Source organism: Pristiophorus japonicus, unplaced genomic scaffold, assembly GCF_044704955.1.
Source record: "Pristiophorus japonicus isolate sPriJap1 unplaced genomic scaffold, sPriJap1.hap1 HAP1_SCAFFOLD_117, whole genome shotgun sequence".
Taxonomy (NCBI): domain Eukaryota; kingdom Metazoa; phylum Chordata; class Chondrichthyes; family Pristiophoridae; genus Pristiophorus; species Pristiophorus japonicus.
This window is the reverse complement of record NW_027250831.1, coordinates 1,115,973-1,134,599: the sequence shown is the minus strand read 5'-3', so window position 1 is coordinate 1,134,599 and position 18,627 is coordinate 1,115,973. Positions and strand designations below refer to the sequence as shown.

Here is an 18,627-nt window from a genome sequence, read left to right as displayed (position 1 = left end):
CATCTGAGAGACATGAACTTTACTCAGTTCGGTGAGTTTCACTTTGCTCCTGTGAATCTCCAGGATTTTTAGAAGCTGTGTGAACAACGGAGTGCAATCACACGTTTTAATTTGAAACATGTCAGTTTTCTCACATGTCGACCGGCTGAGAAGTCGTTTTTTGACTAAAAGTTGGCAGGGCTCGTCCGGGATTTGAACCCGGGACCTCTCGCATTTCAATTATTATAATCCCAAAGCGAGAATCATACCCCTAGACCAACGAGCCACCGACAGCGAGAAACGTAGCTCTCAGTTTCTGACGTTAGTTTGCTATTCGGCCCATCGTGCCTGTGCTGACTCTCAGAGACCGATCTCATGAGTCCCCCTCTCCATCGTCCTGCTAATGTTTTCCCTTTGATGAAGTGATTATTTTTTGTGACATTACTTCAGCAACGAGTTGCATCCTTTTCAGTAAAAGGTGAATTTGGCAATGAGGATAAATGTGATTGAATAAAAAAAACGAGGGGAAATATTTAACACAATAACGACGAAGCTGGGGCATACTGGATCAGCAGTCCATTGCCTGAACCTCTCAGTCACCTTGTCTCCTATTAACTGCAAAGTCAGACATCCATCCCCTACTTTTTGCATTCAAACAGAAATAATTTGCACGAAAGTCTACTTCACCGCTTGTTTTGCCCGTGAAACTAGATCGACAGTGATGAAAATGTGCCATTAGCTTCTTAAACCAAACAGCCTTCCTTTACTTCAGGTGAGTGACTGTCCGAGATGCCTGGTTTTGAGGCAGAATCAAAGCAAAGAATATAAAAGTTCACACGGCGCGTTAGCTGACCGCAGCAGGACTCGAACCTGCAATCTTCTGATAAAATTACAATTACAATCGAAGTCAGACACCTTATGCATTAGGCCACGCGGCCGCTCCGTTTGGTACAAAATTTGTTGTTTTTTATATTGAGAGCAAATATGGGACAACGGTTTTGTGAAGGAGTGGATCTCGGAAAACAGGTGTGGAATGAGGTGTGGAATGAGGTGTGGAATGAAGAGTGGAATGAAGAGTTGAATGATGTTTGTAATGAGCTTTGGAATGATGTTTCGAATGATGTGTGGAGTGAGATTTGTAATGATGTGAGGAATGAGGTGTGGAATGTGGTGTGGAATGATGTGTGGAATGATGTGTGCAATGATGTGTGGAATATGGTGTCTAATGAGCTGTGGAATGTGTTGTGGAATGATGTGAGGAATGATGTGCAGAATGATGTGCGGAATGAGGTGTGGAATGTTGTGTGGAATGAGGTGTAGAATGATGTGTGGAATGATGTGTGGAATGAGGTGTGGTATGATGTGTGGAATGAGGTGCGGAATGAAATGTGGAATGATGTGTGGAATGATGTGTTGAATGATGTGAGAATGAATGTGGAATGAGATTAAAAATGAGCTGTGGAATGATGTCCGTAATGAGTTTTGGAATGATGTTTAGAATGATGTGAGGAATGATGTACAGAATGACGTGCGGAATGATGTGTGGAATGAGGTGCGGAATGATAAGTGGAATGATGTGTGGAATGATGAGTGGTATGATGTGTGGAATGAGGTGTGGAATGTTGCGTGGAATGAGGTGTAGAATGATGTGTGGAATGATGTGTGGAATGAGGTGTGGAATGAAATGTGGAATGATGTGTGGAATGATGTGTTGAATGATGTGTGGAATGAGGTGTGGAATGATGTGTGGAATGTTGTTTCGAATGATTTGTGGAATGAGATGTGGAATGAGGTGTGGAATGAGGTTTGGAATGATGTGTGAAATGATGTGTGGAATGATGTCTGGAATGATGTGCCGAATGATGTGTGGAAAAAAGTGTGGAAGGAAGTGTGGAATGATGTGTGGAATGATGTGTGGAAGGAAGTGTGGAATGATGTGTGGAATGATGTGTGGAATGATGTGTGGAAGGAAGTGTGGAAAGAAGTGTGGAATCATGTGTGGAATCATGTGTGGAATGATGTGTGGAATGATGTGTGGAATGATGTGTGGAATGATGTGTGGAATGAATTGTGGAATCCGGTGTGGAATCAGAACTGTGATGAGATGTGTAATGAACTGTGGAATAATATGTGGACGGATGTGTGGAAGTATGTGTGGAATGACGTGTGAAATGTGATTTGGAATGAGGTGTGGATGATTGTATAATGATGTTTGGAATGAGGTTTGGAATGATGTGTGGAATGATGCGTTGAATAAGCTGTGCAATGATGTGTGGAATGATATGTGGAATGATGTGTGGAATGATGTGTGGAATGATGTGTGGAATGATGTGTGGAATGAGGTGTGGAATGTAGTGTGGAATAATGTGTGGAATGATGTTCGGAATGATGTGTACTATGATGTGTAGAATGATGAGTGGAATGATTTGTGGAATGATGTATGAAATGAGGTGTGGAATGATATGTGGAATGATGTGTACAATGATGTGTGGACTGATGTCTAATATGATGTGTGGAATGACGTGTGGAATGATGTGTGGAATGATGCGTAGAATGATGTGTGGAATGATGTGTGAAATGAGGTTTGGAATCAGGTGTGGAATGATGTGTAAAATGATGTGTGGAATGATGAGAGGTATGATGTGTGTAATGATGTGTTGAATTATGTGTGGAATGATGTGCAGAATGAGATGTGGAATGTGGTGTGGAATGATGTGTGGAATGATGTGTGGAATTATGTGTGGAATGAGGTGTGGAATGATGTGTGGAATGAGATGTGGAATAATGCATGGAATTATGTGTGGAATGATGTGTTGAATGAGGTGTGGAATGATGTGTGGAATGAGGTGTGGAATGATGTGTGGAATGATGTGTGGAATGATGTGTGGAATGATGTGTGGAATGAGGTGTGGAATGATGTATGGAATGAAGTGTAGAATGATGTTTTGAATGATGTGTGGAATGATGTGTGGAATGAGTTGTGGAATGATGTGTGGAATGATGTTTAGAATGATGTGTATAATAATGTGTGCAATGAGTTGTGGAATGACGTGTGAAATGAGGTTTGGAATGTTGCGTGGAATGATGTGTGGCATGAGGTGTGGAATGATGTTTGGAATGATGTTTTGAATGATCAGTGGGTGGAATGATGTGTGGAATGATTTGTGGAATGAGGTTTGGAATGATGTGTGGAATGAGGTGTGGAATGATGTGTGGAATGATGTATGCAATGATGTTTGGAATTATGTGTGGAAGGAGGTGTGGCATGTGATGAGGAATGATGTGTGGAATGATGTGTGGAATCCGTTGTGGAATCAGAACTGTGATGAGATGTGTAATGAACTGTGGAATAATATGTGGACGGATGTGTGGAAGGATGTGTGGAATGACGTGTGAAATGTGATTTGGAATGAGGTGTGGATGATTGTATAATGATGTTTGGAATGAGGTTTGGAATGATGTGTGGAATGATGCGTTGAATGAGCTGTGCAATGATGTGTGGAATGATATGTGGAATGATGTGTGGAATGATGTGTGGAATGATGTGTGGAATGATGTGTGGAATGAGGTGTGGAATGTAGTGTGGAATAATGTGTGGAATGATGTTCGGAATGATGTGTACTATGATGTGTAGAATGATGAGTGGAATGATTTGTGGAATGATGTATGAAATGAGGTGTGGAATGATATGTGGAATGATGTGTACAATGATGTGTGGACTGATGTCTAATATGATGTGTGGAATGACGTGTGGAATGATGTGTGGAATGATGCATAGAATGATGTGTGGAATGATGTGTGAAATGAGGTTTGGAATCAGGTGTGGAATGATGTGTAAAATGATGTGTGGAATGATGAGAGGTATGATGTGTGTAATGATGTGTTGAATTATGTGTGGAATGATGTGCAGAATGAGATGTGGAATGTGGTGTGGAATGATGTGTGGAATGATGTGTGGAATTACGTGTGGAATGAGGTGTGGAATGATGTGTGGAATGAGATGTGGAATAATGCATGGAATTATGTGTGGAATGATGTGTTGAATGAGGTGTGGTATGATGTGTGGAATGAGGTGTGGAATGATGTGTGGAATGATGCGTGGAATGATGTGTGGAATGATGTGTGGAATGAGGTGTGGAATGATGTATGGAATGAAGTATAGAATGATGTTTTGAATGATGTTTTGAATGATGTGTGGAATGAGTTGTGGAATGATGTGTGGAATGATGTTTAGAATGATGTGTTTAATAATGTGTGCAATGAGTTGTGGAATGATGTGTGGAATGAGGTTTGGAATGTTGCGTGGAATGATGTGTGGAATGAGGTGTGGAATGATGTTTGGAATGATGTTTTGAATGATCAGTGGGTGGAATGATGTGTGGAATGATTTGTGGAATGAGGTTTGGAATGATGTGTGGAATGAGGTGTGGAATGATGTGTGGAATGATGTATGCAATGATGTTTGGAATTATGTTTGGAAGGAGGTGTGGCATGTGATGTGGAATGATGTTTGGAATGATGTGTGGAATGATGTGTGGAATGAGTTGTGGAATGAGGTATGGAATGACGTGTGGAATGATGTGTGGAATGAGGTGTGGAATGACGTGTGGAATATTGTGTTGAATTACGTGTGGAATGATGCGTGGAATGATATTTGGAATGAGGTGTTGAATGAGGTGCGGAATCAGGTGTGGAATGACGTGTGGAATGATGTGTCAAATGCTGTGTGGAATGATGTGTGGAATGATGTGTGGAATGATGTGTGGAATGATGTATGGAATGACGCATGCAATGAAATGTGGAATGATGTGTGGAATGATGTGTGGAAGGATGTGTGGAATGTTGTGTGGAATGATATATTGAATGATGTATTGAATGATGTGTGGAATGATGTGTGGAATGATGCCTGGAATGATATTTGGAATGACGTCTGGAATGAGGTGTGGAATGAGGTGTGGAATGACGTGTGGAATGATGTGTCAAATGCAGTGTGGAATGATGTGTGGAATGATGTATGGAATGATGCGTGGAATGAAATGTGGAATGATGTGTGGAATGAGTTGTGGAATGAGGTGTGGAAAGATGTCTGGAATAATGTGTGGAATGAGTTGTGGAATCATGTGTGGAATGATGTGTAGAGTGATGTGTGGAATGAGGTGAGGAATGATGAGTGAAATTTGCTGTGGAATGAGGTGTAGAATGATGTGTGGAATGATGTAAGGAATGAGGTGTGGAATGAGGTGTGGAATGATGCATGGAATGACGTGTGGAATGATTTGTGGAATATTTTGTGGAATGATGTGTACTATGATGTGTGGAATGATGTGTGGAATGATGTGTGGAACGATGTGTGGAATGCTGTTTGGAATGATGTGTGGAATGATGTGTTGAATGTGGTATGGAATGAGATGTGGAATGTTGTGTGGAATGATGTGTGGAAAGAAGTGTGGAATGTGGTATGGAATGAGGTGTTAACTGTTGTGTGGAATGAAATATGGAATGATGTGTGGAATGAGGTGTGGAAAGATGTGTGGAATGAGGTTTGGAATGAGGTTTGGCATGAGGTGTGGAATGAGGTGTGGAATGAAGAGTGGAATGAGATGTGGAATGATGTTTGTAATGAGGTTTGGAATGATGTTTCGAATGATGTGTGGAGTGAGATTTGTAATGATTGGAGGAATGAGGTGTGGAATGTGGTGTGGAATGATGTGTGGAATGATGTGTTGAATGATGTGTGGAATATGGTGTGGAATGAGCTGTGGAATGAGTTGTGGAATGATGTGAGGAATGATGTGCAGAATGATGTGCGGAATGAGGTGTGGAATGATGTGTGGAATGATGTGTGCAATGATGTGCGGAATGATGTGAGAATGAGGTCTGAATGAGATCTGGAATGAGCTGTGGAATGATGTGTGTAATGAGTTTTGGAATGATGTTTATAATGATGTGAGGAATGATGTGCAGAATGATGTGCGGAATGATGTGTGGAATGAGGTGCGGAATGACGTGCGGAATGATATGTGGAATGATGTGTGGAATGATGAGTGGTATGATGTGTGGAATGATGTGTTGAATGATGTGTGGAATGAGGTGTGGAATGAGGTGTGGCATGTTGGGTGGAGTGAGGTGAAGAATAATGTGTGGAATGATGTGTGGAATGAGGTATGCAATGATGTGTGGAATGAGGTGCGGAATGTTATGTGGAATGATGTGTGGAATGATGTGTTGAATGAAGTGTGGAATGAGGTGTGGAATGATGTGTGGAATGTTGTGTGGAATAAGGTGTAGAATGATGTGTGGAATGATGTGTGGAATGATGTGTGGCATGTTGTTTCGAATGATTTGTGGAATGAGATATGGAATGAAGTGTGTAATGAGGTTTGGAATGAAGTGTGGAATGATGTGTGGAATGATGTCTGGAATGATGTGCCGAATGATGTATGGAATGATGTGTGGAAGGAAGTGTGGAATGATGTGTGGAATGATGTGTGGAATGATGTGTGGAATGAAGCGTGGAATCATGTGTGGAATGATATGTGGAATGATGTGTGGAATAATGTGTGGAATGAGGTGTGGAATGGAGTGGAGAATGATGTGTGGAATGATATGTGGAATGATGTGTGAAATGAGGTAGGAACTGATGTGTGGAATGATATGTGGATTGAAGTTTGGAATGATGTGTGAAATTCTATGGAATGATGTGTGGAATGATGTGTGAAATGATGTTTGGAATGATGTGTGGAAAGTTGTGTGCAATGATGTGTGGAATGATGTGTGGAATGATGTATCAATGATGTGTGGAGTGATGTGGGTAATGATGTGTGGAATGAGTTGTGGAATGAGGTGTGGAAAGATGTCTGGAATAATGTGTGGAATGAGTTGTGGAATGATGTGTGGAATGATGTGAAGAATGATGTGTGGAATGAAGTGTGGAATGATGAGTGAAATGTGGTGTGGAATGAGGTGTAGAATGATGTGTGGAATGATGTGTGGAATGATGTGTAGAATGATGTGTACTATGATGTGTGGAATGATGTGTGGAATGATGTGCGGAACGATGTGTGGAATGCTGTGTGGAATGATGTGTGGAATGATGTGTTGAATGTGGTATGGAATGAGGTGTGGAATGTTGTGTGTAATGATGTGTGGAAAGAAGTGTGGAATGTGGTATGGAATGAGGTGTGGACTGTTGTATGGAATGATGTATGGAATGATGTGTGGAATGAGGTTTGGAATGAGGTGTGGAATGAGGTGTGGAATGAGGTGTGGAATGAAGAGTGGAATGAGATGTGGAATGATGTTTGTAATGAGGTTTGGAATGATGTTTCGAATGATGTGTGGAGTGAGATTTGTAATGATGTGAGGAATGAGCTGTGGAATGAGTTGTGGAATGATGTGTGGAATCATGTGTCGAATGATGTGTGGAATGATATGTGGAATGATGTGTGGAATGATGTGTGGAATGATGTGTGGAATCCGGTGAGGAATGAGATCTGTAATGAGATGTGTAATGAACTGTGGAATAATGTGTGGACGCATGTGTGGAAGCATGTGTGGAATGATGTGTGAAATGTGGTGTGGAATGAGGTGTGGATGATTGTATAATGATGTGTGGAATGAGGATTGGAATGATGTGTGGAATGATGCATTGAATGAGGTGTGCAATGATGTGTGGAATGAAGTGTGGAATGTAGTGTGGAATAATGTGTGGAATGATGTGTGGAATGATGTGTGGAATGAGGTGTGGAATGATGTGTGGAATGAGGTTTAGAATGAGGTGTGGAATGAGGTGTGGAATGATGTATGGACTGATGTCTACTATGATGTGTGGAATGACTTGTGGAATGATGTGTGGAATGATGTGTAGAATGATGTGTGGAATGATGTGTGAAATGAGGTTTGGAATCAGGTGTGGAATGATGTGTAAAATGATGTGTGGAATGATGAGAGGTATGATGTGTGTAATAATGTGTTGAATTATGTGTGGAATGATGTGTAGAATGAGATGTGGAATGTGGTGTGGAATGCTGTGTGGAATGATGCGTGGAATTATGTGTGGAATGAGGTTTGGAATGATGTGTGGAATGAGATGTGGAATGATGCATGGAATTATGTGTGGAATTATGTGTTGAATGAGGTGTGGAATGATGTGTGGAATGAGGTGTGGAATGATGTGTGGAATGATGTGTGGAATGAAGCATGGAATGAGTCGTGGAATGATGTGTGGAATGATGTGTAGAATGATGTGTGGAATAATGTGTGGAATGAGTTGTGGAATGATGTGTGAAATGAGGTTTGGAATGTTGTGTGGAATGATGTGTGGAATGAGGTGTGGACTGATGTGTGGAATGATGTGTGGAATGATGTGTGGAATGATGTGCGGAACGATGTGTGGAATGCTGTGTGGAATGATGTGTGGAATGATGTGTTGAATGTGGTATGGAATGAGGTGTGGAATGTTGTGTGTAATGATGTGTGGAAAGAAGTGTGGAATGTGGTATGGAATGAGGTGTGGACTGTTGTATGGAATGATGTATGGAATGATGTGTGGAATGAGGTTTGGAATGAGGTGTGGAATGAGGTGTGGAATGAGGTGTGGAATGAAGAGTGGAATGAGATGTGGAATGATGTTTGTAATGAGGTTTGGAATGATGTTTCGAATGATGTGTGGAGTGAGATTTGTAATGATATGAGGAATGAGCTGTGGAATGAGTTGTGGAATGATGTGTGGAATCATGTGTCGAATGATGTGTGGAATGATATGTGGAATGATGTGTGGAATGATGTGTGGAATGATGTGTGGAATCCGGTGTGGAATGAGATCTGTAATGAGATGTGTAATGAACTGTGGAATAATGTGTGGACGCATGTGTGGAAGCATGTGTGGAATGATGTGTGAAATGTGGTGTGGAATGAGGTGTGGATGATTGTATAATGATGTGTGGAATGAGGATTGGAATGATGTGTGGAATGATGCATTGAATGAGGTGTGCAATGATGTGTGGAATGAAGTGTGGAATGTAGTGTGGAATAATGTGTGGAATGATGTGTGGAATGATGTGTGGAATGAGGTGTGGAATGATGTGTGGAATGAGGTTTAGAATTAGGTGTGGAATGAGGTGTGGAATGATGTATGGACTGATGTCTACTATGATGTGTGGAATGACTTGTGGAATGATGTGTGGAATGATGTGTAGAATGATGTGTGGAATGATGTGTGAAATGAGGTTTGGAATCAGGTGTGGAATGATGTGTAAAATGATGTGTGGAATGATGAGAGGTATGATGTGTGTAATAATGTGTTGAATTATGTGTGGAATGATGTGTAGAATGAAGCATGGAATGAGTCGTGGAATGATGTGTGGAATGATGTGTGGAATGATGTGTGGAATGATGTGTGGAATGATGTGTGGAATGAAGCATGGAATGAGTCGTGGAATGATGTGTGGAATGATGTGTGGAATGATGTGTGGAATAATGTGTGGAATGAGTTGTGGAATGATGTGTGAAATGAGGTTTGGAATGTTGTGTGGAATGATGTGTGGGAAGAAGGGTGGAATGTGGTATGGAATGAGGTGTGGACTGTTGTGTGGAATGATGTATAGAATGATGTGTGGAATGAGGTGTGGAAAGCTGTGTGGTATGATGTTTGGAATAAGGTGTGGAATGAGCTGTGGAATGAGGGGTGGAATGATGTGTGGAATGAGGTGCGGAATGATGTGTGGAATGAGGTGCGGAATGATATGTGGAATGATGTGTGGAATGATGTGTTGAATGATGTGTGGAATGAGGTGTGGAATGATGTGTGGAATGAGGTTTGGAATGATGTGTGGAATGAGGTGTGGGAAGAAGTGTGGAATGTGGTATGGAATGAGGTGTGGACTGTTGTGTGGAATGATGTATAGAATGAGGTGTGGAAAGGTGTGTGGTATGATGTTTGGAATAAGGTGTGGAATGAGCTGTGGAATGAGGGGTGGAATGATGTGTGGAATGAGGTGCGGAATGATGTGTGGAATGAGGTGCGGAATGATATGTGGAATGATGTGTGGAATGATGTGTTGAATGATGTGTGGAATGAGGTGTGGAATGATGTGTGGAATGTTGTGTGGAATAAGGTGTAGAATGGTGTGGGGAATGATGTGTGGCAAGTTGTTTCGAATGATTTGTGGAATGAGATGTGGAATGAGGTGTGGAATGAGGTTTGGAATGATGTGTGGAATGATGTCTGGAATGATGTCTGGAATGATGTGCCGAATTGTGTGCGGAATGATGTGTGGAAGGAAGTGTGGAATGATGTGTGGAATGATGTGTGGAATGATGTGTGGAAGGAAGTGTGGAATGATGTGTGGAATGATGTGTGCAATGATGTGTGGAATCCGGTGTGGAATGAGATCTGTAATGAGATGTGTAATAAACTGTGGAATAATGTGTGGACGGATGTGTGGAAGGATGTGTGGAATGATGTGTGAAATGTGGTGTGGAATGAGGTGTGGATGGTTGTAAAATGATGTGTGGAATCAGATTTGGAATGATGTGTGGAATGATGCATTGAATGAGGTGTGCAATGATGTGTGGAATGATATGTGGAATGATGTGTGGAATAATGTGTGGAATGAGGTATGGAATGATGTGTGGAATGAGGTGTGGAATGATGTGTGGAATGAGGTTTAGAATGAGGTGTGGAATGAGGTGTGGAATGATGTATGGACTGATGTCTACTATGATGTGTGGAATGACGTGTGGAATGATGTGTGGAATGATGTGTAGAATGATGTGTGGAATGATGTGTGAAATGAGGTTTGGAATCAGGTGTGGAATGATGTGTAAAATGATGTGTGGAATGATGAGAGGTATGATGTGTGTAATAATGTGTTGAATTATGTGTGGAATGATGTGTAGAATGAGATGTGGAATGTGGTGTGGAATGCTGTGTGGAATGATGCGTGGAATTATGTGTGGAATGAGGTTTGGAATGATGTGTGGAATGAGATGTGGAATGATGCATGGAATTATGTGTGGAATTATGTGTTGAATGATGTGTGGAATGATGTGTGGAATGAGGTGTGGAATGATGTGTGGAATGATGTGTGGAATGAAGCATGGAATGAGTCGTGGAATGATGTGTGGAATGATGTGTAGAATGATGTGTGGAATAATGTGTGGAATGAGTTGTGGAATGATGTGTGAAATGAGGTTTGGAATGTTGTGTGGAATGATGTGTGGAATGAGGTGTGGACTGATGTGTGGAATGATGTTTTGAATGATGTTTTGAATGATGTGTGGAATGATGTGTGGAATGTGTTGTGGAATGAGGTTTGGAATGATGTGTGGAATGAGGTGTGGGAAGAAGTGTGGAATGTGGTATGGAATGAGGTGTGGACTGTTGTGTGGAATGATGTATAGAATGATGTGTGGAATGAGGTGTGGAAAGCTGTGTGGAATGAGGTTTGGAATAAGGTGTGGAATGAGCTGTGGAATGAGGGGTGGAATGATGTGTGGAATGAGGTGCGGAATGATGTGTGGAATGAGGTGCGGAATGATATGTGGAATGATGTGTGGAATGATGTGTTGAATGATGTGTGGAATGCGGTGTGGAATGATGTGTGGAATGTTGTGTGGAATAAGGTGTAGAATGGTGTGGGGAATGATGTGTGGCATGTTGTTTCGAATGATTTGTGGAATGAGATGTGGAATGAGGTGTGGAATGAGGTTTGGAATGATGTGTGGAATGATGTCTGGAATGATGTCTGGAATGATGTGCCGAATGGTGTGCGGAATGATGTGTGGAAGGAAGTTTGGAATGATGTGTGGAATGATGTGTGGAATGATGTGTGGAAGGAAGTGTGGAATGATGTGTGGAATCATGTGTGGAATGATGTGTGGAATGATATGTGGAATGATGTGTGGAATGATGTGTGCAATGATGTGTGGAATCCGGTGTGGAATGACATCTGTAATGAGATGTGTAATAAACTGTGGAATAATGTGTGGACGGATGTGTGGAAGGATGTGTGGAATGATGTGTGAAATGTGGTGTGGAATGAGGTGTGGATGGTTGTATAATGATGTGTGGAATCAGGTTTGGAATGATGTGTGGAATGATGCATTGAATGAGGTGTGCAATGATGTGTGGAATGATATGTGGAATGATGTGTGGAATAATGTGTGGAATGAGGTATGGAATGGAGTGGAGAATGATGTGTGGAATGAAGTGTGGAAAGATGTGTGGAATGATGTGTGGAACGAGGTGTGGAATGAGATGTGGAATGATGCGTGGAATGACATGTCGAATGAGGAGTGGATGATATTTGGAATGTTGTTTGGAATGATGTGTGGAATGAGGTGTGGAATGATGTATCAATGATGTGTGGAATGATGTGTGGAATGGTGTGTGGAATGATGTGTGTAATGAGTTGTGGAATGAGGTGTGGAATGATGTGTGGAATGATGAGTAGAATGATCTGTGGTGATGTGTTGAATGATTTGTGGAATGATGTGTGGAATGATGTGTGGAATGAGATTTGGAATGATGTGTGGAATGAGGTGTGGAATGATGTGTGGAATGATGTGTGGAATGATGTGTGGAATATGGTGTGGAATGAGCTGTGGAATGAGTTGTGGAATGATGTGAGGAATGATGTGCAGAATGATGTGCGGAATGATGTGTGGAATGATGTGTGCAATGATGTGTGGAATGATGTGAGATTGAGGTGTGGAATGAGATTTAGAATGAGCTATGGAATGATGTATGCAATGAGTTTTGGAATGATGTTTATAATGATGTGAGGAATGATGTGCAGAATGATGTGCGTAATGATGTGTGGAATGAGGTGCGGAATGAGGTGCGGAATGATATGTGGAATGATGTGTGGAATGAGGAGTGGTATGATGTGTGGAATGATGTGTTGAATGATGTGTGGAATGAGGTGTGGAATGAGGTGTGGAATGTTGTGTGGAATGAGGTGTGGAATGATGTGTAGAATGATGTGTGGAATGATGTGTGAAATGAGGTTTGGAATCAGGTGTGGAATGATGTGTAAAATGATGTGTGGAATGATGAGAGGTATGATGTGTGTAATGATGTGTTGAATTATGTGTGGAATGATGTGTAGAATCAGATGTGGAATGTGGTGTGGAATGATGTGTGGAATGATGTGTGGAATGAATTGTGAAATGAGGTTTGGAATGATGTGTGGAATGAGGTGTGGAATGATGTGTGGAATGATGTATGCAATGATGTTTGGAATTATGTATGGAAGGAGGTGTGGCATGTGATGTGGAATGATGTGTGGAATGATGTGTAGAATGATGTGTGGAATGATGTGTGGAATGAGTTGTGGAATGAGGTATGGAATGACGTGTGGAATGATGTTTGGAATGAGGTTTGGAATGACGTGTGGAATGTTGTGTTGAATGACGTGTGGAATGATGCGTGGAATGATATTTGGAATGAGGTGTGGAATTTGGTGTTGAATGAGGTGTGGAATGATGTGTGGAATGATGTGTGGAATGATGTGTGGAATGTTGTGTGGAATGATGTGTGGAATGATATATTGAATGATGTATTGTATGATGTGTGTAATGATGTGTGGAATGATGCGTGGAATGATATTTGGAATGACGTGTGGAATGAGGTGTGGAATGAGGTGTGGAATGACGTGTGGAATGATGTGTCAAATGCTGTGTGGAATGATTTGTGGAATGATGTGTGGAATGATGTGTGGAATGATGTATGGAATGATGCGTGGAATGAAATGTGGAATGATGTGTGGAATTACGTGTGGAATGATGTGTGCAATGATGTGTGGAATGATGTGTGGAATGATGTGTGCAATGATGTGTGGAATGTTTTGTGGAATGATGTGTGGAATGAGTTGTGGAATGTGGTGTGGAATGTTATGTGGAATGAGGTGTGGAATGATCTTTGGAATGAGGTTTGGAATGATGTGTGGAATGATGTGTGGAATGATGTGTGGAATGAAGTATGGAAGTACGCGGTAAATGAAATGTGGAATGGTGTATGGAATGATCTGTGGAATGATATGTGGAAATAAGTGTGGAATGATATGTGGAATTATGTGTGGAATGATGTGTTTAATGATGTGTGGAACGAGGTGTGAATTGAGGTGTGGAAAGATGTGTGGAATTATGTGTGGAATGAGATGTGGAATGATGCGTGGAATGATTGGGAATGATATGTGGAATGTTGTATTGAATGATGTGTGGAATGATGTGTGGAATGAGGTGAGGAATGATGTTTGGAATGAAGTGTGGAAAGATGTGTGGAATGATGTGGGAACGAGTTGTGGAATGAGATGTGGAATGATGCGTGGAATGACATGTGGAATGAGGAGTGGATGATATTTGGAATGTTGTTTGGAATGATGTGTGGATTGATGTGTGTAATGATGTGTGGAATGTTATGGAATGAAGTGTGGAATGAGGTGTGGAATGATGTTTGGAATGATGTGTGGAATGATGTGCGGCATGAAGTGAGGATTAACGTGTGTAATGATGTGTGGAATGTTATGGAATGATGTGTGGAATGTGGTGTGGAATGATGTTTGGAATGATGTGTAGAATGATGTGCGGCATGAAGTGTGGATTGACGTGTGTAATGATGTGTGGAATGTTAAGGAATGATGTGTGGAATGAGGTGCGGAATGAGGTGCGGAATGAGGTTTGGAATGTTGTGTGGAATGAGGTGTAGAATGATGTGTGGAATGATGTGTGGAATGAGGTGCGGAATGATGTGTGGAATGAGGTGCGGAATGATATGTGGAATGATGTGTGGAATGATGTGTTGAATGATGTGTGGAATGAGGTGTGGAATGATGTGTGGAATGTTGTGTGGAATAAGGTGTAGAACGATGTGGGGAATGATGTGTGGCATGTTGTTTCGAATGATTTGTGGAATGAGATGTGGAATGAGGTGTGGAATGAGGTTTGGAATGATGTGTGGAATGATGTCTGGAATGATGTCTGGAATGATGTGCCGAATGATGTGCGGAATGATGTGTGGAAGAAAGTGTGGAATGATGTGTGGAATGATGTGTGGAATGATGTGTGGAAGGAAGTGTGGAATGATGTGTGGAATCATGTGTGGAATGATGTATGGAATGATGTATGGAATGATGTGTACTATGATGTGTAGAATGATGAGTGGAATAATTTGTGGAATGATGTGTGGAATGAGGTGTGGAATGATATGTGGAATGATGTGTACAACGATGTGTGGACTGATGTCTTCTATGATGTGTGGAATGACGTGTGGAATGATGTGTGGAATGATGTGTAGAATGATGTGTGGAATGATGTGTGAAATGAGGTTTGGAATCAGGTGTGGAATGACGTGTAAAATGATGTGTGGAATGATGAGAGGTATGATGTGTGTAATGATGTGTTGAATTATGTGTGGAATGATGTGTAGAATCAGATGTGGAATGTGGTGTGGAATGATGTGTGGAATGATGTGTGGAATGAATTGTGAAATGAGGTTTGGAATGATGTGTGGAATGAGGTGTGGAATGATGTGTGGAATGATGTATGCAATGATGTTTGGAATTATGTATGGAAGGAGGTGTGGCATGTGATGTGGAATGATGTGTGGAATGATGTGTAGAATGATGTGTGGAATGATGTGTGGAATGAGTTGTGGAATGAGGTATGTAATGACGTGTGGAATGATGTTTGGAATGAGGTTTGGAATGACGTGTGGAATGTTGTGTTGAATGACGTGTGGAATGATGCGTGGAATGATATTTGGAATGAGGTGTGGAATGTGGTGTTGAATGAGGTGTGGAATGATGTGTGGAATGATGGGTGGAATGATGTGTGGAATGTTGTGTGGAATGATGTGTGGAATGATATATTGAATGATGTATTGTATGATGTGTGTAATGATGTGTGGAATGATGCGTGGAATGATATTTGGAATGACGTGTGGAATGAGGTGTGGAATGAGGTGTGGAATGACGTGTGGAATGATGTGTCAAATGCTGTGTGGAATGATTTGTGGAATGATGTGTGGAATGATGTGTGGAATGATGTATGGAATGATGCGTGGAATGAAATGTGGAATGATGTGTGGAATTACGTGTGGAATGATGTGTGCAATGATGTGTGGAATGATGTGTGGAATGATGTGTGCAATGATGTGTGGAATGTTTTGTGGAATGATGTGTGGAATGAGTTGTGGAATGTGGTGTGGAATGTTATGTGGAATGAGGTGTGGAATGATCTTTGGAATGAGGTTTGGAATGATGTGTGGAATGATGTGTGAAATGATGTGTGGAATGAAGTATGGAAGTACGCGGTAAATGAAATGTGGAATGGTGTATGGAATGATCTGTGGAATGATGTGTGGAAATAAGTGTGGAATGATATGTGGAATTATGTGTGGAATGATGTGTGGAATGATGTGTGGAATGTTGTGTGGAAAGATGTGTTTAATGATGTGTGGAACGAGGTGTGAATTGAGGTGTGGAAAGATGTGTGGAATTATGTGTGGAATGAGATGTGGAATGATGCGTGGAATGATGTGGGAATGATATGTGGAATGTTGTATTGAATGATGTGTGGAATGATGTGTGGAATGAGGTGAGGAATGATGTTTGGAATGAAGTGTGGAAAGATGTGTGGAATGATGTGGGAACGAGTTGTGGAATGAGATGTGGAATGATGCGTGGAATGACATGTGGAATGAGGAGTGGATGATATTTGGAATGTTGTTTGGAATGATGTGTGGATTGATGTGTGTAATGATGTGTGGAATGTTATGGAATGAAGTGTGGAATGAGGTGTGGAATGATGTTTGGAATGATGTGTGGAATGATGTGCGGCATGAAGTGAGGATTAACGTGTGTAATGATGTGTGGAATGTTATGGAATGATGTGTGGAATGTGGTGTGGAATGATGTTTGGAATGATGTGTAGAATGATGTGCGGCATGAAGTGTGGATTGACGTGTGTAATGATGTGTGGAATGTTAAGGAATGATGTGTGGAATGAGGTGCGGAATGAGGTGCGGAATGACGTTTGGAATGTTGTGTGGAATGAGGTGTAGAATGATGTGTGGAATGATGTGTGGAATGAGGTGCGGAATGATGTGTGGAATGAGGTGCGGAATGATATGTGGAATGATGTGTGGAATGATGTGTTGAATGATGTGTGGAATGAGGTGTGGAATGATGTGTGGAATATTGTGTGGAATAAGGTGTAGTACGATGTGGGGAATGATGTGTGGCATGTTGTTTCGAATGATTTGTGGAATGAGATGTGGAATGAGGTGTGGAATGAGGTTTGGAATGATGTGTGGAATGATGACTGGAATGATGTCTGGAATGATGTGCCGAATGATGTGCGGAATGATGTGTGGAAGAAAGTGTGGAATGATGTGTGGAATGATGTGTGGAATGATGTGTGGAAGGAAGTGTGGAATGATGTGTGGAATCATGTGTGGAATGATGTGTGGAATGATAAGTGGAATGATGTGTGGAATGATGTGTGCAATGATGTGTGGAATCCGGTGTGGAATGAGATCTGTAATGAGATGTGTAATAAACTGTGAAATAATGTGTGGACGGATGTGTGGAATGATGTATGAAATGTGGTGTGCAATGAGGTGTGGATGATTGTATAATGATGTGTGGAATCAGGTTTGGAATGATGTGTGGAATGATGCATTGAATGAAGTGTGCAATGATGTGTGGAATGATATGTGGAATGATGTGTGGAATAATGTCTGGAATGAGGTGTGGAATGGAGTGGAGAATGATGTGTGGAATGAAGTGTGGAAAGATGTGTGGAATGATGTGTGGAACGAGGTGTGGAATGAGATGTGGAATGATGCGTGGAATGATATGTCGAATGAGGAGTGGATGATATTTGGAATGTTGTTTGGAATGATGTGTGGAATGAGGTGTGGAATGATGTATCAATGATGTGTGGAATGATGTGTGGAATGATGTGTGGAATGATGTGTGTAATGAGTTGTGGAATGAGGTGTGGAATGATGTGTGGAATGATGTGTAGAATGAAGTGTGGAATGATGTGTGGAATGATGAGTAGAATGATCTGTGGTGATGTGTTGAATGATTTGTGGAATGATGTGTGGAATGATGTGTGGAATGAGATGTGGAATGATGTGTGGAATGAGGTGTGGAATGATGTGTGGAATGATGTGTGGAATGATGTGTGGAATATGGTGTGGAATGAGCTGTGGAATGAGTTGTGGAATGATGTGAGGAATGATGTGCAGAATGATGTGCGGAATGATGTGTGGAATGATGTGTGCAATGATGTGTGGAATGATGTGAGAATGAGGTGTGGAATGAGATTTAGAATGAGCTATGGAATGATGTGTGCAATGAGTTTTGGAATGATGTTTATAATGATGTGAGGAATGATGTGCAGAATGATGTGCGGAATGATGCGTGGAATGAGGTGCGGAATGCGGTGCGGAATGATATGTGGAATGATGTGTGGAATGATGAGTGGTATGATGTGTGGAATGATGTGTTGAATGATGTGTGGAATGAGGTGTTGAATGAGGTGTGGAATGTTGTATGGAATGAGGTGTAGAATGATGTGTGGAATGATGTGTGGAATGAGGTGTGGAATGATGTGTGGAATGAGGTGTAGAATGAG

The 18,627-nt window shown here is 41.4% G+C and overlaps 1 non-coding gene across 1 annotated transcript; it reads right to left on the bottom strand.

Moving 5' to 3' along the window:
- Positions 1 to 177: 177 nt before the first annotated feature.
- trnap-ugg (transfer RNA proline (anticodon UGG)) lies at positions 178 to 265 on the bottom strand. Its single transcript is given in 2 exon segments — positions 178 to 213; positions 230 to 265. It is a non-coding gene; the product is annotated as a tRNA-Pro (tRNA).
- Between the last annotated feature and the right edge of the window lie 18,362 nt (positions 266 to 18,627).